Source organism: Schistocerca nitens, chromosome 1, assembly GCF_023898315.1.
Source record: "Schistocerca nitens isolate TAMUIC-IGC-003100 chromosome 1, iqSchNite1.1, whole genome shotgun sequence".
Lineage (NCBI taxonomy): Eukaryota > Metazoa > Arthropoda > Insecta > Orthoptera > Acrididae > Schistocerca > Schistocerca nitens.
The window spans coordinates 494,912,973-494,935,048 of record NC_064614.1 but is presented as its reverse complement, the minus strand read 5'-3'; the positions used below and the strand labels follow the sequence as shown (position 1 = coordinate 494,935,048).

Genomic DNA, 22,076 nt, shown 5'->3' with positions numbered 1-22,076 from the left:
GACCATGGAGACTTCTCCTAAATGTGGTCCCACGGAACAATAAATAAATAAATAAATAAATAAAAATGAGGTAAAGGACGTTAGTCTGGAAATGACAGAGTTGCATGTTATAAGCAAAAATCATTCTGATACCTTTGACAGTGGAATACATATACTGTTGATGTTCACCTTATAACTTCTTTCCAAGACATCAATTCTGTTCAACTGATCTTCCATGGGCTTTGTTCTGTCTGGCAGAAAATTTGGAAATTTGTGGTAAGTTCCTATGGGACGAAACTGCTGAGGTCATCAGTCCATAGGCTTACACACTACTTAATTGAACTTAAACTAACTTACACTAAGGACAACACACACACGCATGCCCCAGGGAAGACTCGAACCTCCAAAGGGGGTGTGGCATGTGAATCCATGGCGAGGCGCCTCAGACTGCGAGGCTACCGAGCATGGCTGTCTGGAAGATTTACAATGTCACCATCAAACCTCAAAGTTTGTATTTCTTTCCACTGAACATTAATTTCCATTCCAAATTTCTACTAGGTTATCTTTACATCTTGCTCAGTATAGAGAATGAACAAGATCCAGTACAAGGTACAGGCATAGGTGTCTCTCCCTTCTCAACTACTACTTTTCTTCTGTGTCCTTTGACTCTTACAATTGCAGAACCCCCCCCCCCCCCCCAAATAATTTAAGAAAATTATTAGTTATATGATGCTTCGTAAAATCACGAAATTATGTTGTAATTTTTTATTTTCCTTGTTTGATGATAGTTACCTTTTAAAATACACTCCTGGAAATTGAAATAAGAACACCGTGAATTCATTGTCCCAGGAAGGGGAAACTTTATTGACACATTCCTGGGGTCAGATACATCACATGATCACACTGACAGAACCACAGGCACATAGACACAGGCAACAGAGCATGCACAATGTCGGCACTAGTACAGTGTATATCCACCTTTCGCAGCAATGCAGGCTGCTATTCTCCCATGGAGACGATCGTAGAGATGCTGGATGTAGTCCTGTGGAATGGCTTGCCATGCCATTTCCACCTGGCGCCTCAGTTGGACCAGCGTTCGTGCTGGACGTGCAGACCGCGTGAGACGACGCTTCATCCAGTCCCAAACATGCTCAATGGGGGACAGATCCGGAGATCTTGCTGGCCAGGGTAGTTGATTTACACCTTCTAGAGCACGTTGGGTGGCACGGGATACATGCGGACGTGCATTGTCCTGTTGGAACAGCAAGTTCCCTTGCCGGTCTAGGAATGGTAGAACGATGGGTTCGATGACGGTTTGGATGTACCGTGCACTATTCAGTGTCCCCTCGACGATCACCAGTGGTGTACGGCCAGTGTAGGAAATCGCTCCCCACACCATGATGCCGGGTGTTGGCCCTGTGTGCCTCGGTCGTATGCAGTCCTGATTGTGGCGCTCACCTGCACGGCGCCAAACACGCATACGACCATCATTGGCACCAAGGCAGAAGCGACTCTCATCGCTGAAGACGACACGTCTCCATTCGTCCCTCCATTCACGCCTGTCGCGACACCACTGGAGGCGGGCTGCACGATGTTGGGGCGTGAGCGGAAGACGGCCTAACGGTGTGCGGGACCATAGCCCAGCTTCATGGAGACGGTTGCGAATGGTCCTCGCCGATACCCCAGGAGCAACAGTGTCCCTAATTTGCTGGGAAGTGGCGGTGCTGTCCCCTACGGCACTGCGTAGGATCCTACGGTCTTGGCGTGCATCCATGCGTCGCTGCAGTCCGGTCCCAGGTCGACGGGCACGTGCACCTTCCGCCGACCACTGGCGACAACATCGATGTACTGTGGAGACCTCACGCCCCACGTGTTGAGCAATTCGGCGGTACGTCCACCCGGCCTCCCGCATGCCCACTATACGCCCTCGCTCAAAGTCCGTCAACTGCACATACGGTTCACGTCCACGCTGTCGCGGCATGCTACCAGTGTTAAAGACTGCGATGGAGCTCCGTATGCCACGGCAAACTGGCTGACACTGACGGCGGCGGTGCACAAATGCTGCGCAGCTAGCGCCATTCGACGGCCAACACCGCGGGTCCTGGTGTGTCCGCTGTGCCGTGCATGTGATCATTGCTTGTACAGCCCTCTCGCAGTGTCCGGAGCAAGTATGGTGGGTCTGACACACCGGTGTCAATGTGTTCTTTTTTCCATTTCCAGGAGTGTACATTCAGTAATGACTTAAAGCAAATAATTATTGCGGTAGTAAGGAGGTTAATTGAAAATGAATGGTGTGAATCACGATAGTGTTACGGTGCTGCGAGCATACTTAAAATTTGTCCTGGTTCACGAACCTTCACGTTAAGTCTGGCGCCGGCAGACCAGCACTGTGGCCACAGCGACATCGTAAGGACTGGAGCAGAAGCGCCTGGAACCCTCTGCCTCGCATCGCCTTGACGCTTCGAGACATTACAATGCCATGACGCTTTGAGACATTACAACGCCGTGTCTATATAAACCCCACCCTGCTGTCACAGTCATTCAATGTGGATAGTTACGTTGTGCACATGCTGCAGACGTGTTTAGTGTTCCGACTTTAGTGTCTAGTGAACTATTTTATATGACTGTATTTTATTTGTTTACTTTAGTCTCTTAGTGTATTGTGAATTAAGTTTACAATGGATAAATTTGTTACCAAAAAGGCGCGTTTGGAATTTGATGATACCTAAGTCAACCTCCAACAATTGTGTCATCAGTTGCCTTCATTGTCTTCAGGTGAGAACCGTTCACAGCCGAAACGTGGACAATCCGGTAAGGAAAGATCATTTCAGAATTCTTGGTTCATCAAATATACATGGCTAGAATATGAAGCATCTACTGAAAAAGATTTTTTTGCAAAACCTGCAAAGAGACAGATGCTAAAAATCTCTTAAAATTTTCTTCAAAAAAGGGAGATGCATTACTTCTGTAGGGTTTTATAACTGGAAATAGGCTTTGGAAAAATTCTGTCTTCATGAAAATATGTTTACACATAAAGAAGATGTTCTGAGACTAAATTCTATCACTAACCTAAGTGTGGCCTCCCAATTGAATGAACAGTTAGATAGTGATATGAAGAAAGGGCGCCTAGCTCTTGAGACAATTTTTAATACCGTGCAATTTCTATGCCAGTGAGGACTAGCAATTAAGAGGGCATGAGGATGTAAACTCAATTTTTTTTTTTCAATTGTTGGAACTCTGAAAGAATGACATACCTGAGTTAAAAAGATTGGTTAGGGCATTCGGAGTATAAGTGGACATCCCTTGATATTCAAAACGAGATCATTGATCTACTAGAAACGTCTCTGTTGAAAAAGGTATTGGCTTCAATCAAGAAGACTGACCATTTTTTCTATTATGGTTGATGAAACAAGTGATTCTTTGATTCACGAACAAGTGTCATTTTGTATTTGTACTGTCAATGATTCCTTAATCATCAATGAAGACTTTTGTTATTGGCTTATACGAGACCCCCAACACTGAATCAAAAACTCTGTTTAGTATTTTAAAAGACGTTTTTGTTCACCTTGATTTTCCAATGGATAACTTAAGAGGACAGTGCTATGATGGTGCCTCGAATATGAGAGGTAAGTTCAAAGGACTAAAAAAAAAAAAGTTTTGGATATACAACCAAAAGCACATTATGTGCACTGCACTGCTCACAGTTTAGACTTGGCAGTTGTAGACAATCTCTGCCATTATATATGGCTTTAGCCAAGTACTTAATAAACATTGTAAGAGAATTCACAAAAAGGATGGAACTTTTCAGAAGCATACATTGTGAGAGCTCCAATGACCAAGCTGGTCTATGACCCCTTTGCCCGACTCAATGGACTATGCAAGCTTCTAGTATCCTGAGAATATTGAAAAACTTTGAAGAACTTCTAGAGCTTTTTGAAACATTTTCTGCAGAGGACAAAACAGAAGCAGTTATAAATATGCAGGCTACCTTGAGTCAGTGTTACAGTTCAAGACGTATTTCTTTTTATGTCTTTGTTGCCTTGCAATGAACCCAGTAGAGGATGTCAATGAAAAAATTCAATGCTCTCATCTAAGTGTTGCTGATCTGGAAAAAATGTATGAGGGCTTGATTTGTGTATTGAATGGAAGGTGTGATAGTTTTGAACACTTTTGGGAATTGTGTTTAAAAGAAAAACCTTCATAAGTTGATGATCCTTCGCTGCCCCGAAATCGAAGTATACCAAAGAAGTATGATAACAACGAAGCCAGCTCACCGCACGTTTTCAAAACCCCAAAGGAACACTACAAAGCTATTTGCATTGAAGTTTGCGAAACTGTGCAGTCTTGCATTACTGAGCAGTTTGCTTCATGTGGACTCACACAGGTCATTGCAGCTGAACAAGAGTGCTTGCTTTTAGTAAAGAGAGGTGAAACAAATTTGGAAAAATCAACTGAGTTTTTCAAAAATGATCTAGACATTGAGAGACTGCACTTACAATTGAATATGTCAGCCGATATTGCTAATAAAAAACAACTGGTCTTAAAAAACATGCATGGTGTAAGAAAGTACATTACACAAGGGCCTGCAGTTGGAGAAATGTTATCTAAAGCAGTGAAGTGCATCAAACTTCTCCAAGTAGTTCCAATCAAGACAGCAACAGCAGAATGGTCATTTAGTGCCCTTGGACATCTGAAGTCATATCTCCGATCAACAATGGGACAGAAGCGATTGAACAACTTGCCTGTTCTTCATGCCCACCGAGATGTTTTGGATGAATTGGATATCTGACCAGTCATCAATCAGTAATCCAATCAGACGGTTGACATTTGCACCTTTCTAAAGACACTCTAGCCTAATAATGGCATTTAGAGCAATATTAAAAATCTTTATAAAATAGAGAATTAAATACATACATAATGTTAAATTTTCAGTTTCAAAATATTAGTACTAGTTTAGTACTGTATTACTATAGTACTGTATGAGTTATTTTCAAATACTTAAATATTTTTAGGGTGTAAGACCCAATTAAAACACACTATTTACATACTTATTGGCTGAAAGTATTAGGCATACTGCATTAACTGTATTAAAGCATCAACTCTGAGATATTGTTTTTATTTAATGAAACCTGAGCCTTATTCAAAGTAAGTTTAAATTAGCTATTTCACTTATTAATCAAAGTGCTATTACTGTGTGACAGCGATATTTTGTGTTTCATTCTTTTAATGATAGTTTAGGATTTATTTAAATATAATTTCAGTTTTCTAAGAGCTATATATTCACTGCTCCATAATAGTCTATAAGCATGATTATTACTGTAAATTAAATTAGCTTTTTATGAAAATACCATGTGTGTTTATGTTTTGTTTCTTTTTTCAAGGCCAATAAAATGTGTCAGGCTTGTCGAGTTTCCCCGGAGTGTCGGGTTATTGAGAGTCCAGTTTTTGGGGTTCTAATGTTGGTCATATGACTCTAAAATGCTTAAAAAACTTTAAACCTCACTATTTTTCATCTAAAATTTAGAAAATTTCCCAGGGCAAGATCCCCAGTATGCCCCCCCCCCCCAATATGTTTTATAAGTCAGCGCCCCTGATCGTAGATAACCTCTTGCATCCTGTATTTTATCTCTACCACTTTCAGAATTCCAAAATGTATATCTTGGATTGCTCTCCCAAAAGTCTGAATAATTCTGAGGGGATGTTATCTACTCCAGAGGCTTTGTTTTGAGTTTGGACTTTTAGAGCTCTCTCACAGTATAATACCTCCAATCTAATTTCCACCTAGTTCCTTTTCCCTTTCCACAATATTTTGTTTCCCTTGTGTAGTCCTATATCCCCCCCATGAACCATGGACCTTGCCATTGGTGGGGAGGCTTGCGTGCCTCAGCGATACAGATAGCCGTACCGTAGGTGCAACCACTACGGAGGGGTATCTGTTGAGAGGCCAGACAAACGTGTGGTTCCTGAAGAGGGGCAGCAGCCTTTTCAGTAGTTGCAAGGGCAACAGTCTGGATGATTGACTGATGTGGCCTTGTAACAATAACCAAAACGGCCTTGCTGTGCTGGTACTGTGAACGGCTGAAAGCAAGGGGAAACTACAGCCGTAATTTTTCCCGAGGGCATGCAGCTTTACTGTATGATTAAATGATGATGGCGTCCTCTTGGGTAAAATATTCTGGAGGTAAAATAGTCCCCCATTCGGATCTCCGGGCGGGGACTACTCAAGAGGATGTCGTTATCAGGAGAAAGAAAACTGGCGTTCTACGGATCGGAGCGTGGAATGTCAGATCCCTTAATCGGGCAGGTAGGTTAGAAAATTTAAAAAGGGAAATGGATAGGTTGAAGTTAGATATAGTGGGAATTAGTGAAGTTCGGTGGCAGGAGGAACAAGACTTCTGGTCAGGTGACTACAGGGTTATAAACACAAAATCAAATAGGGGTAATGCAGGAGTAGGTTTAATAATGAATAGGAAAGTAGGAATGCGGGTAAGCTACTACAAACAGCATAGTGAACGCATTATTGTGGCCAAGATAGATATGAAGCCCACACCTACTACAGTAGTACAAGTTTATATGCCAACTAGCTCTGCAGATGACGAAGAAATTGAAGAAATGTATGATGAAATAAAAGAAATTATTCAGATTGTGAAGGGAGACGAAAATTTAATAGTCATGGGTGACTGGAATTCGAGTGTAGGAAAAGGGAGAGAAGGAAACATAGTAGGTGAATATGGATTGGGGCTAAGAAATGAAAGAGGAAGCCACCTGGTAGAATTTTGCACAGAGCACAACATAATCATAGCTAACACTTGGTTTAAGAATCATGAAAGAAGGTTGTATACATGGAAGAACCCTGGAGATACTAAAAGGTATCAGATAGATTATATAATGGTAAGACAGAGATTTAGGAACCAGGTTTTAAATTGTAAGACATTTCCAGGGGCAGATGTGGACTCTGACCACAATCTATTGGTTATGACCTGTAGATTAAAACTGAAGAAACTGCAAAAAGGTGGGAATTTAAGGAGATGGGACCTGGATAAACTGAAAGAACCAGAGGTTGTACAGAGTTTCAGGGAGAGCATAAGGGAACAATTGACAGGAATGGGGGAATGAAATACAGTAGAAGAAGAATGGGTAGCTTTGAGGGTTGAAGTATCGAAGGCAGCAGAGGATCAAGTAGGTAAAAAGACGAGGGCTAGTAGAAATCCTTGGGTAACAGAAGAAATATTGAATTTAATTGATGAAAGGAGAAAATATAAAAATGCAGTAAATGAAGCAGGCAAAAAGGGATACAAATGTCTCAAAAATGAGATCGACAGGAAGTGCAAAATGGCTAAGCAGGGATGGCTAGAGGACAAATGTAAGGATGTAGAGGCTTATCTCACTAGGGGTAAGATAGATACTGCCTACAGGAAAATTAAAGAGACCTTTGGAGATAAGAGAACGACTTGTATGAATATCAAGAGCTCAGATGTAAACCCAGTTCTAAGCAAAGAAGGGAAAGCAGAAAGGTGGAAGGAGTATATAGAGGGTCTATACAAGGGCGATGTACTTGAGGACAATATTATGGAAATGGAAGAGGATGTAGATGAAGATGAAATGGGAGATATGATACTGCGTGAAGAGTTTGACAGAGCACTAAAAGACCTGAGTCGAAACAATGCCCCCGGAGTAGACAACATTCCATTGGAACTACTGACGGCCTTGGGAGAGCCAGTCCTGAGAAAACTCTACCATCTGGTGAGCAAGATGTATGAAACAGGCGAAATACCCTCAGACTTCAAGAAGAATATAATAATTCCAATCCCAAAGAAAGCAGGAGTTGACAGATGTGAAAATTACCGAACTATCAGTTTAATAAGTCACAGCTGCAAAATACTAACACGAATTCTTTACAGACGAATGGAAAAACTAGTAGAAGCCAACCTCGGGGAAGATCAGTTTGGATTCCGTAGAAACACTGGAACACGTGAGGCAATACTCACCTTACGACTAATCTTAGAAGAAAGATTAAGGAAAGGCAAACCTACGTTTCTAGCATTTGTAGACTTAGAGAAAGCTTTTGACAATGTTGACTGGAATACTCTCTTTCAAATTCTAAAGGTGGCAGGGGTAAAATACAGGGAGCGAAAGGCTATTTACAATTTGTACAGAAACCAGATGGCAGTTATAAGAGTCGAGGGACATGAAAGGGAAGCAGTGGTTGGGAAGGGAGTAAGACAGGGTTGTAGCCTCTCCCCGATGTTATTCAATCTGTATATTGAGCAAGCAGTAAAGGAAACAAAAGAAAAATTCGGAGTAGGTATTAAAATTCATGGAGAAGAAGTAAAAACTTTGAGGTTCGCCGATGACATTGTAATTCTGTCAGAGACAGCAAAGGACTTGGAAGAGCAGTTGAATGGAATGGACAGTGTCTTGAAAGGATGATATAAGATGAACATCAACAAAAGCAAAACAAGGATAATGGAATGTAGTCTAATTAAGTTGGGTGATGCTGAGGGAATTAGATTAGGAAATGAGACACTTAAAGTAGTAAAGGAGTTTTGCTATTTGGGGAGCAAAATAACTGATGATGGTCGAAGTAGAGAGGATATAAAATGTAGACTGGCAATGGCAAGGAAAGCGTTTCTGAAGAAGAGAAATTTGTTAACATCGAGTATAGATTTAAGTGTCAGGAAGTCATTTCTGAAAGTATTTGTATGGAGTGTTGAAAGTATTTGTATGGAGTGTAGCCATGTATGGAAGTGAAACATGGACGATAAATAGTTTGGACAAGAAGAGAATAGAAGCTTTCGAAATGTGGTGCTACAGAAGAATGCTGAAGATTAGATGGGTAGATCACATAACTAATGAGGAGGTATTGAATATAATTGGGGAGAAGAGGAGTTTGTGGCACAACTTGACCAGAAGAAGGGATCGGTTGGTAGGACATGTTCTGAGGCATCAAGGGATCACTAATTTAGTATTGGAGGGCAGCGTGGAGGGTAAAAATCGTAGAGGGAGACCAAGAGATGAATACACTAAGCAGATTCAGAAGGATGTAGGTTGCAGTAGGTACTGGGAGATGAAAAAGCTTGCACAGGATAGAGTATCATGGAGAGCTACATCAAACCAGTCTCAGGACTGAAGACCACAACAACAACAGTCCTATATATTCCTTTCACTCTTCAGCCTTCCCTTCTTTGCTCAGCAATGGCTTGCCATATCATCTCTTAGTATTCAAACAGTTGCTTCTCTTTTTACCAGAGGTCTTTTTAATGTTCCTATATGCAGCTTTTATCTCTCCCATAGCCATGCATGTGTGCTTCTATAGCTCTGCATTTCTCCTTTGCCAATTTTTTGTGCTCATATTTAAGACATCTGTATTCCCTTTTGACCTGCTTCACATGCTGTATTTTTATATTTTCTCCTTCCATCAATTAAATTCAGTAGTTTTGATTATATAATCCTCTGCCCTTGGAAATGCTTTGTAATTTAACTTCTGATGTCTACATAGCTGTCTTACCACTATATAACTGAAACTTTTTATTGTCAGGTAAATCTCTTTCTAGCATAAAATGTTTTGTTCTGAGTTTGAAACCAAATGTAAACAGTGATTAAATTATACTCTGTGCAAAATCTATCAGGCAGCTTCCCCTTTCATTCCTTTTCCTGCAAATGAACTCCAATCTTCCATTGCAATAAATTTTCATCTCTCTTAACTAACTGAATAATTTTTTTTATCTCATTGTAAGTTCAATGTCTCTATTACCTGTGGAGCTAGCATGGAGCTACTTGGCAGATGTCAGCTACATGTCTGTTTTGGCTAGTATAATATGTTCACTATGCTGTTTACAGTAGCTTATCTACATTCCTATTTTCTCATTTATTATTAGACCTACACCTGCACTACTCTGGTCTTACGATATCACAGTTATTTCCAATGTATGAATGAACATAGTTTTCTCTGGGGAAGCACAAATAGCACATGCTAGATATTTAAACTCCAGAAAATTGCTGTAAGACAACTAAACAGACAGAAAAGGGTGGAGAAAAATTGTGGCACGAAATTTTAACCTTGGATAGCTGATGCCAATAGGAACCAAAATTACTAATGTTGTGTAGGCTGACAATGCACAATTTTTAAACTGCGGAAACTTGGCACCATGTGCTCCGATTGGCCGCGGGGTTGCCCTGTTGCCGGATGCTCTGGACAATGCATGACCGCGAATGCTTTGCCTGCCAGAGATCGCGATGTATCCAAGACAGCCCACATGCTAGGTGGTAGCATGCCAGCCTACCAAGCCTACCACTCTGGGGGCTTGAGGGCGAAGCCACTGGGATCCCGACGTATCCGTTGTTTCTTGATAAGGCACACCGGGAACAAACCCATCAACAGCTGCTAGTTCACATACAGAAAGTCTTTTACAAATTGTGTCCACCCTGAAAAGGGCCTTTTTTGTAGCTAGGACATTGTTCACTCAAAGCAGGTGCTCAAAATGGTGACCCTCTGACACGACAAAAGCCTGGTAACGTTGAGCGGTGTTTTGCCAAACACTTTCAAAGATTCCTGACATTGCCCTGATGTGATTGGTGGCATTTTTCAAGGTGGTTTGCATCCAGGTGGGTGAACTGGAACCTTGGAGAATCCCCTCAGGAAAAAGTCGGGTGGTGTGACATAAAGTTTCTTGCAAAAAGTGAAGGAAATTTTCCCCATTAAATCGAGGAGGTAGGCGGACCATCCCAATCACACGGTCACCCACAATGCCAGCCCAAATGTTGAGCGAAAATCGTTCCTGGTGTCCATGGATGTATGTGACATGAGGATTTTCCCTTGCCCAGTAATGAATGTTTTGAGTGTTGTAAAGGCCATCCAATGGAAGGTGCACTCGTCGGTAAACAACACAATGATGTGGAAGTCGAGATCTCACACAACATGTTGCAGAAACCACCGAGAAAACCGTAGCCTGTGTTCACAGTCCGCCACAGGATTTAGGTCTTGGACAGGGTGGAAACTAAATGGATGCTAGCCATCATCCCTCAACCCCCCCCCCCCCAAATAACCGATAAGTGACCCCCATGTTGCATTCAACCGATCAAGTACTTGTTGTAGGTGCTTCCTCGAAGCACTCAAGAACAGTCTCTTCAAATGCAGCATCCCGTCGTGTTCGAGGTCTTCCAGCATCATCATGCTATCCCACTAACGACCCGTTTTGCCACGTCACCAGTGGATTGCTGTAAATGTTTGTTGGTGTGGGTGGCATCTTACTGGGTACTGTTCCTCATACATCCATCGAACTACATGCACATTACCATCGGCTAGTCTGTAAACAAAAACCATATCTTGTTCTTCAAACGAATACTGTTCCGCCAGGCTTACTGTATGGCTAAATCACAGGTGATGTGTGTGTGCTCAAAAGCGAAGCTTACATGTGATTGCCTCTGACATGAGATGGAGACAAACAGCAAAGCCTGTTTGACACGTGTGCATATCACGTTGGGGCAGTGATGGCGTGAGAGACATTTGTATGTGTGAACTGACAACCATTGTGCTGCCTGTCAACTGATGAATGGCAACAGGGCAATCCCATGGCCAATTGGAGCATGTGGCGCCAAGTTTCCGCAGTTTAAAAATGGTGCGTTGTTCACCTACACAACATTAGTAGTTTTGGTTCCTACTGGCATCAGCTATCCAGAGTTAAAATTTTGTGATGACACAGTTTTTCTCCACCCTATATATGAAAGAGAGAGAGAGAGAGAGAGAGAGAGAGAGAGAGAGAGAGAGAGAGTGTGTGTGTGTGTGTGTGTGTGTGTCAGTGGTAGCATAGGACCAAAGCCCCAGAAGTATTTGGTCAAGTAGCATATTTCCGTCAAGGCCTGCTTGCCGATAGCAAAGTAGCTCTCACAGCTTGATTGTTGAAATATGATCCATACTGGCAACAGAAATGTGAACCAAGTAGTGTGTTGGCACATAATCTGTGTCAACTACAAGTGTCTGTCTGTCAATGAATGTTTTTTTATTATGAAGCTATTTTGATGGTGTCTACAGTTGAAGTGACAGTGTGTTGACATCATCATTGACTTATGGTCATAAGTTAAAGAAAAATTTCATATTGCCATTTATGGAATGAAATGATTGTATGGCATTATATGGCAGAAAACCCCATCTGAGGTTGATCGGTCGACTCGTGTGTCTTTTTATCTGATGCCACTTCAGCAATCTGTCCATTGATGATGATTATGACGACGTGATGATGAGCACAATGCAAAACCCAATCCCCAAGTCAATAAAATCTCCAACTCATCCAGGAATTGGATCTGACCCCCCCCCCCCCCCCCCCCCGCATGGCAGTCAACCACACTGACCACTCGCCCAAGGAGGTAGACATGGCAGCTATAGAACAAAGAAAGAAATGGCAGAAATGACTGCCATTTCAGTGTTTCATAGTATAGTACTAGTTTACTTCCAGTAGCAACTCATTAGTTCTACTTTAATAGTTATTATGTTTTATCATGTTTATGATGTGCAACATGTATCTAAATGAAATGTATGTTTTGAGATTCAACATGTATCTGAATGAAATGTATGTTTTGAGATTAATCAAATTATGAAAAGGAAAGTTGCCACTCACTATATAACAGAAATGCTGAGCCACAGATAGGCTCAACAAAAAGACTGTCACAAATAAATTTTTCGGCCAATAAGGCTTTCATCAAAAACATACACACACTCATGCAAACACAACTTGCACACACATGACTGCAGTCTCAGGCAACTGAAGTGACACTGCGAGCAGCAGCACCAGTGCATGATGGGAGTGGCAACTGGGTGGGGACAAGGAAGAGGCTGGGGGAGGTAGGGGGAGGAATAGTAGGGTAGGGGTGGCGAACAGTGAAGTGCTGCTGGGGTGCATGCAGGGACGAGGTGGAGAGAGAATAGGGCAGCTATGCGCAGTCGGGAGGTTAGACGCAGTTGGGGGGTTAGGCAGAGGGCTGGGGAGAGGTGGGGAGGGAGGGTATGAGGGTAGTGGAAAAGGAGAGAGGTAACAAGACTGGGTGCAATGGTGGAATGAGGGCTGCGTAGTGCTGGGGTGGGAACAGGGAAGGAGCAGATGGGTGAGGACAATGATTAACAGAGGTTGAGGCCAGGATGGTTATGGAAATGTAGACTATATTAGAGGGAAAGTTCCAACCTGCACAATTCAAAAAAGCTGGTGTTGGTGGGAAGGATCCATATGGCACAGGCTGTGAAGCAGTAATTGAAATTAAGGATGCCATGTTTGGCAGCATGCTCAGCAAAAGTGTGGTCCACTTGTTTCTTGGCCACAGTTTGTCAGTGGCTATTCATGTGGACAGACAGGTTGTTGATTGTCATGCCCACATAGAATGCAGCACAGTGGTTGCAGCTTAGGTTGTAGATCACATGACTGGTTTCACAGGTAGCCCTGCCTTTGATGGGACAGGTGATGTTTGTGACCAGATTGAGCAGGTGGTGGTGGGAGGAAATACGGAACAGGACTTGCATCTATATCTATTACAGGGTATGCCCTTGTAACGCCATGAGGAAAGGGGTTGGGAGCAGGGGTTGTGTAGTGATGGACGAGTATATTGTGTAGGTTCAGTGGACTGTGGAATACCAGTGTGGGAGGTGTGTGAAGGATAGTGGTCAGGACATTTCTCATTTCAGGGCACAATGAGAGGTAGTCAAAACCCTGGCGGAGAATGTAATTCAGTTGCTCCAGTCCTCCGTAGTACTGAGTTCCGAGGGGAATACTCCTCTGTGGCCAGACGGTGAGACTTTGGGAGGTGGTGGGAGACTGGATAGATAAGGCAGGAGAGATTTGTTTTTATACAAGATATGGTCTGTGAAGGCTTCAGTGAGACTCTCAGTATATTTCAAGAGGGACCGCTTGTCACTGCAGATGCAACGACAACGGGTGGCTCGGCTACATGTAAGAGACTACTTTGTATGAAACGGGTGGAAGTTGTCGAAGTGGTGGTAAGTAGGTTTGATATGGACAGAGGTACTGATGTAGCCATCTTTCAGGTGAAGGTCATCTAGGAAGGTGGCTTGTTGGGTTGAGTAGGACCAGGTGAAGTAAATGGGGCGAAGTTGTTGAGGCTCTGGAGGAATGTGGATAGGGTGTCCTCACCCTCAATCCAGTTCACAAAGATGTCATTGCTGAACCTGCACCAAGTGAGGGGTTTATGATTCTGGGTGTTTAGGAAGTATTCCTCTAGATGGAGCATGAATAGGTTGGCATAGGATGGTGCCATGCGGGTGCCCAAAGCTGTACCCTGGATTTGTTTGTAGGTAATGCCTTCAAAGCACAGGTAATTGTGGGTGAGGATATAATTGATCATGGCGACTAGGATGGAGGTTGTTGGTATGGAATCCATCGGGTGTTGGAAAAGGTAGTGTTCAATACTGGTAAGGCCATGGGTATTAGGGATGTTAATTTAAAGAAGGGAGGTGGCATCAATAGTGGCAAGCAGGGCACCGCAATTAAAGGGGTGGGAACTGTGGAGAGTCAGTGGAGGAAATGGTTGGTATCTTTTATATAGGAAGGTAGGTTCCAAGTAATAGGTTGAAGGTGTTGGTCTGCAAGAGCAGATTCTCTCAGTGGGGGCACAGTAACTGACCAATTACTGAATTACATTCTCTGCCAGGGTTTCAGCTACCTATTGTTGTGCCCTGAAATGAGAAATGTCCTACCCACTATCCTCCACACACCTCCCACAGTGGTATTCCGCCATCCACCAAACCTACACAATATACTCATCCACCCCTACATAACCCCTGCTCTCAACCCCTCACCTCATGGCTCATGCCCCTGTAATAGACCTAGATGCAAGTCCTGCCCCATACGTCCTCCCACCACCACCTACTCCAGTCCAGCCACAAACATCACCTATCCCATCAAAGGCAGGGCTACCTGTGAAACCAGTCATGTGATCTACAATATAAGCTGCAACCACTATGCTGCATTCTATGTGGGCATGACAATCAACAACCTGTCTGTCCACATGAATAGCCACTAACAAACTGTGGCCAAGAAACAAGTGGACCACACTTTTGCTGAGCATGCTGCCAAACATGGCATCCTTAATTTCAATTACTGCTTCACAGCCTGTGCCATATGGATCCTTCCCACCAACACCAGCTTTTTTGAATTGTGCAGGTTGGAACTTTCCCTCTAATATAGTCTACATTTCCATAACCATCCTGGCCTCAACCTCTGTTAATCATTGTCCTCACCCATCTGCTCCTTCCCTGTTCCCACCCCAGCACTACGCAGCCCTCATTCCACCATTGCACCCAGTCTTGTTACCTCTCCCCTTTTCCACTACCCTCATACCCTCCCTCCCCACCTCTCCCCAGCCCTCTGCCTAACCCCCTGACTGCGTCTAACCTCCCGACTGCACATAGCTGCCCTATTCTCTCTCCACCTCGTCCCTGCACGCACCCCAGCAGCACTTCACTGTTCGCCACCCCTACCCTCCTATCCCTCCCTCTCCCTGCCCCAGCCTCCTCCTTATCCCCACCCAGTCACCACTTCCATCATACACTGATGCTGCTGCTCGCAGTGTCGCTTCAGTTGCCTGAGGCTGCAGTCATATTTGTGTGTGTGATCTATTTTTGACAAAGGCTTTATTTGTGACAGTGTTTTGTTGTGTGATCTGCAACTTAGCATCTCTGCTATATTGTGAGTGGCAACTTCCCTTTTCATTATATTGTTACACTCCATCCTGGAGTTTCCATTGCTTGATTGTTATGAGATTAATAATTCTATGATTTAACCAAAGGTTACGTTCTGCAGATTCAAAATTCGATTGTGCTGTAGAGAACTCTAAGTATGCAGTTTGGCTGTTTTTCCTCTATCTCTTTATATCAGCATCAAGGATTAAACCATTTCTGGGTAGTACTGCCCTCAACAGCCTTGGTCTCATAATTAACAAAGTAAGAAAGGACAGATGGCTACTTACCATAAAGAAGACATGTCAAGTTGCAAACAGGCACAATTAAAAGACACTTATATAAAGCTTTTGGCCACAGACTTCATCAGTAAAAGAGAGACGCAGACCATTCACACACACAAGCAAGCACAACTCATGCACACATGACTGCCAATTCCACTGTCACAGGGCCACAATGCAACATCACATGGGATGCAAGCAGCAATGTGGAGGGGGAAGGGAAGGGGTCAGTAGTGTAAATGAGGGGGGGGGGGGGGGGAGACAAGTGCTGTCTGGTGAAGTGTGCAGAGACTAAACTGATAACAGACTCAGCATCAAGAGGTTGTGAGGCAGGGGGGGGGGGGGGGGGGGAAGGAGCAGAAAAGGTGAGTGGGGAAAGATTGGCAGATGCGTTGACAGAGGGCTACAAATAAACAGGGTGGGAGACGAGAATGGGGAGGGAATGATAAGACAAAGGGGGTGGAAACTGTTGGGTGGTGGGTTCGGGGACAGTATGTTACCATAGGTTGAAGCTGAGCCATTACAGGAGCAGAGAATGTGTTGTAAGAATAACTGCCATCTGCGTAGTTCAGAACAGGGAAGGATCCAGATGGTGCATGTAGTGAATCAGCCACTGAAATCAAGTGTATTATGTTCAGCTGCATATTGTGCCACAGGGGGTTCTGCTTTGCTCTTGGCCACAGTTTGGCAGTTCCTGTTCATTCTGGTGGACAAGTGGTTGGTAGTCATACCAATATAAGAGGCTGTGCAATGCATCAGGGGCCTGGTCACATGTGAAAGTAGCCATGTCATTTACAAACTCTGCTGCAGTCATTGCACAGCCTTTTATATTGGTGTGACTATGTACCAGCTATCCACCAGGATGAACGGCCACTGCCAAACTGTGGCCAAGAGTGTGGATCACCCTGTGGGACAACATGCAGCTGATGAACATAACACACTTGATGCTTTACTACCCAAGCCATCTTACTTCCACCACCAGCTTCGTTGAACTGCACAGATGGATGTTATCCTTACAGCACACACTTGGCTCCCATAATGATCCCGGCCTCAACATACGGTAACATGCTGTTCACGCACCCTCCACCCAATAGTTTCCACCCTCTCTGTCCTGTCATCTTTTCCCCATCCTCCTCTCCCACCATGTTTATTTGCAGTTTCCTGTCAATTCTTCTGCCTGTCCGTCCCCACTCCCCTTTTTTCCCTACCTCCCTGCCTCACAACCTCCTGACACTGTGGCTGTTGTCAGTCCAATCCCCGCACACTCCACCAGAGAGTGTTTCTGTCTCCCCACCCATACACTATCATCAATTCCCGTTCCCTGACTCCTTCAGATTGCTGCTTGCATCACATTGATGTTGGCAGTCGTGTGTGTGTGTGTGTGTGTGTGTGAGGTGTGCATCTCTTTGTTACTGATGAAGGCTGTGGCCAAATACTTTGTGTGTTTTTTAATTGTACCTCTCTGCAACTTGATGTGTCTTCTTTATGATAAGTAGCAATCTATCTTTTCCTACATTGCTGATATTCCTACCTGTTTCCGCTGTTTGATTTTGGTCTCGTCATCTATCTTTCATCGTCAAACATCCCTTTTACTCCGTTTTTGGCTCCACCCATTTTTAAATTGTGTTCCATTTGGTCCTACATTTTATTTCTTTATCAGTAACATTAAACATCTATAGTTCTTCTTTGATATGGTCATATACGTTATACAGCTATTCTGATATACCTGTTATTCTTATAGGGAATCTCTTCTATGTGGGCACTTTTTTTCTGGTCTGCTGCCTTGTTAATGTCCAGCATTCACATGCATGAGGCATCACTGGCAGTGCCATTTGCTTTTAGAGTCTAGGATTGCTTTACCTACTGACTCGTAGGCTCCACTTGATTCTACTATACAGACAATGAATTATCTAGATCTCTCTAGTGAATTCATCATTGCATGTGTAAATACTGTCACAATCTAAGGATAAAATTTGTTGACTGTTTTATTATCCAATGTTAATAACTTAGTCCTGACTAAATTACGAGGGCCGTTCAGAAAGTAACCTCCGGTTGATTTAAAAAAATACACCAAGTTAAATAAAAATATTTTAATATATACATCTTACAACTACATCTTTGCACTATTTTTCTACATAGTCTCCATAGCGATTGAGGCACTTATCGTATCTCTTCACAAGCTTTGAAATTCCTTCTGCATAAAAATCACCCGCTTGTGCCTGGAGCCAGCCTGTGACCGCATCTTTGAGCTCTTCGTCGTCATCAAACCGCTGTGACCCGAGCCATTTCTTCAAATGCATGAAGAGGTGATAATCACTTGGCGCCAGGTCTGGGCTGTAAGGTGGATGGTTGATAACGTCCCACTTGAAGGACTCAAGAAGGGCCGTTGTTCTGCGAGCAGAGTGAGGACGGGCGTTATCGTGCAAAAAAACGATACCGGAAGTCAGCATACCACGGCGTTTGTTCTGTATAGCCCGTCGTAACATTTTTATTGTTTCACAGTACACGTCTTGATTAATGGTCGTACCACGTTCCATGAATTCAACCAACAACACCCCTTTGGCATCCCAAAACACCGTTGCCATCAGTTTTCTGGCAGAAAAATCTTGCGAGGCTTTTCTTGGTTTGGTAGGCGAATTTGAATGTGCCCACATCTTTGATTGTTCTTTTGTCTCAGGGTTCACGTACTTAATCCAGGTTTCGTCACCGGTCACGATTCTGTTTAACAATGGTTCTCCTTCGTCCTCATAACGTGACAGAAAGTCTAATGCAGAGGCCATTCTTTGAGTTTTGTGGTGGTCGGTAAGAATTTTGGGCACCCATCGTGCACAGAACTTACGGTAACCCAATCTTGCTGTCACTATCTCGTACAAGAGAGTCTTAGAAATCTGTGGAAAACCAGTAGACAACTCCGACATTGAGAAACGTCGATTTTCACGAACTTTTGCATCAACTGTCTGAATGAGTTCGTCAGTCACCAATGATGGTCTACCACTCCTCTCTTTCATCATGAACGTTTTCTCATCCACTTTTAAATAAACGTACCCATTCACGGACAACTCCTTCACTCATAACTCTTGGTCCGTACACGGCACAAAGCTCACGATGAATAGCTGCTGCAGAATATCCTTTGGCTGTAAAAAACCTTATGACAGCACGCACTTCACATTTGGCGGGGTTTTCTATTGCAGCACACATTTCAAACTGCCACAAAAACTAAACTAGCGCAGGTACGACATTCACTCGACCACGGCTTGATGCCGACTGACCTGTTGAGTGCGTGAACGCACAGATGGCGTCGCTACTCCCCCCACAACCCGCACTGTGACCAATCGGAGGTTACTTTCTGAACCGCCCTCGTACTTCATTTGATGGCCATATGTTGATTCTGTCTATAGAGATATTTAATTGAAACTTTTATGCTACTTCAACAACTAAAGAGATCGGCATCGGGTCTTTATGCGTAATCAGTGGCGACAAGTGAAAATGTGTGTCTGACTGGGACTCGAACCTGGGATCTTTGTCCACTAGGCAGTTGCATTAACCACTGCTGGATACCATATTAATCGCAAATGCATGGACTGACTCACATTCCCAAGTAGCACCACCTATTCTCAGTTTCCATCCATGTCCTTCATATTCGCTAATTGTAGATTCCCATAGGAGGTCAAACATAAACGTGCATCCACATTGAAGGTTGTGGATTCATTGCCCATTGAGGCGAATCAATTATATGAATGCGTGGTGTCTATTCTTTTGGACATGTCTGAAAGAACGGACACCACACATTCCAATCACGTATCTTTGACAACCCATAGTTCAACATGTCTGTGTTTCCACTCTTGTGCAGATTTCATTGCTTCCTGTAGAAACAGTCATATACTGGTTAGAAACAATAATTTCTGTGGTTGGCAAGAATTCATTAAATCATTAATATTCTTAAAGAAAGACAGCATTTGAGGATGTGGAATGAGGCAAGGTACACATTAACGTAGCAAAACAACTGTTAGAAGCTAATTTTGTCCACCATGTAGAAATTCTAGTGCAGTAGGCCTGTGAGATAAAGCTGGATGCTAGTGAGTGAGGTTAACAAGAATTTATTACTACCAATGGTACATACAGACAAAACACCTGCATACAATACAATCATTCACAGTGAACTGAGGACAACCCTACTGCCAAAGAATTTCAACTGTGTGATATTTTGTATCATCAAAGATGAGGTCCCCACAACCATTTTTCTTACATTTGTACTTTCACATGCCAAAATGACTTGGGGCACATGCATTGGTCATGAAGAGTATGTTAACAGGGATTTTCATCCTTGCCACATACTGACGAGCATTCAGCCTCCCGCCAAAAAGTACAAAATCATTACTGTCGTCGTATCCAATTTCTCTTCACACGATGATTCAAGAAGTTGAAGAGGTATTGATCTTGAGAATTAACAATTTTCATTTTTCAAACACTGATGATGCCTAGCATGAATAGGTGAAACTTGTTTGGTCAGAAATAATATAAATATTCAGCTAAAAATGACAGACTTTTTCTTATCTGTGTGTGGTAATATAATGGTAGTAGCAACTGACTAGTAAGCACTGCAAATATTGACAAAGCAAACACTTATACATGAACATTTCTACTATGTTACTGGAAGTTAATTTAAGTGGGCTTTGTACAGGATGTACCCAGTAACATCAGTACAAGATTTTTAATACTAAAGTAGAAAAATAACTATAGTCAGAATAATGATAATTTTTAATACCCTAATTTGTTTTCAGTCACCTTAGGAGCTGTATTTTTTCAATTAAATTCTGACATTGATGTATAGAGTGTTTGCCTGAGTAAATCTAATACAGGCTATGTGCATTTGATTTTTTTTTTAAATTTATTTTTGTAGAAGCAATGTTCGGCTGCCACTTTTTGAAAGTAAACATTGAATTTTATGTACAATAATTTCAATGTGTCATCATTTCTGTCATAGCTATTTTCAACACGCTCAGCTTTACTCAGCTCACATTTTTTGTCTCATCTAATAATACTCTACTTGGGTTTTTGAGGTCATATGTTTCACATTTTATAAAAGACTGGAAAATAAAATTTTCTCAGTTTTTTTTTTTTTTTTATGTTGTGTCTTTTACAACTAAAAGTCAGTTGACATACCTCGTGTTGCATTACTGGGTGTGAAAGAGCATCATGACATCAATTCGAGTCAGCTGTTAATGGAGGGAATGGTCCAAATCTGTTAGCATACAGCAAGAGAAACGAGAATGAACTATCTGAGAATTGTCACAAATTACACTCTCAATAGATTGGAGGATTTTGCATTAATGATGTTAGTGAAGTTTCAACACACAAACAAAACTTGTCCTCTGAATCAGTAGCTATCTCTTCCTATTTCAAGACACTGTAATCCAGAGTGTTGCCCTTATCTCTGCTTCTGTTGAATTTTACAGTCATTTAATTTATTTAAAAATGGACTAAGTGCGGCAGGGAAAAACAACTATTTTTAACTTCAGTGTGTGCTTTGAAGACTTCTCACTTCTTTAACATTGAAATTGAGTCACTAGTTACAAACACTTGTGAAAAATCAGTTACACAGTATTTTTCTTTTGTGATCTAATGCTAACTGTTTGCCATGTTTTAATATACTTGTGTTCATCACTGTAACATTTACCTCTGTTTATCAGTGTAGGATTTACTCCTAAAAAATAACTCAAAAGCTGTCAGAGAATAATCTTCAACCCTTACTATAAACTTTAAGGTGGAAATGATCTAAAGCTGGAAATCAACAGCTGTGTGTGTTCTTATAATTGCTATCTATAGAAAATCAACATAAAGTCCCTACAAAGAGTCTACAATTAGAGAAAAAACTATGTTTGGTATCCAAAAATGGAGCAATTAGTGAAATAGAAATCTCATATCAACAGCTACGTGTATGTTGTGGAATTAATAATGAAAGCCAAGAAAGAAAGAAAAAAACATTAGATGACTGTTGAATTAGATGTATCTAATTAAAGGGACACTTTGGCATCTGACAAAATGAACTAATAGATGACCTTACAAAAGACAGTATTAAGCAAGAAAACTGCTACTTACACAACTTGTAAATTCCAACTTTCTCTGTATAATTAATG

General features: G+C 42.4%; 1 long non-coding RNA gene across 1 annotated transcript in view; it reads right to left on the bottom strand.

Annotated features, from left to right (window-relative positions):
* The window catches only part of LOC126252695 (uncharacterized), a 30,678-nt gene extending 9,023 nt beyond the window's left edge, over positions 1-21,655 (bottom strand). The window contains exon 1 of the long non-coding RNA XR_007545850.1: positions 21,103-21,655. This is a non-coding gene — a long non-coding RNA (uncharacterized LOC126252695). The remainder of the gene's footprint in view (positions 1-21,102) is intronic.
* Between the last annotated feature and the right edge of the window lie 421 nt (positions 21,656-22,076).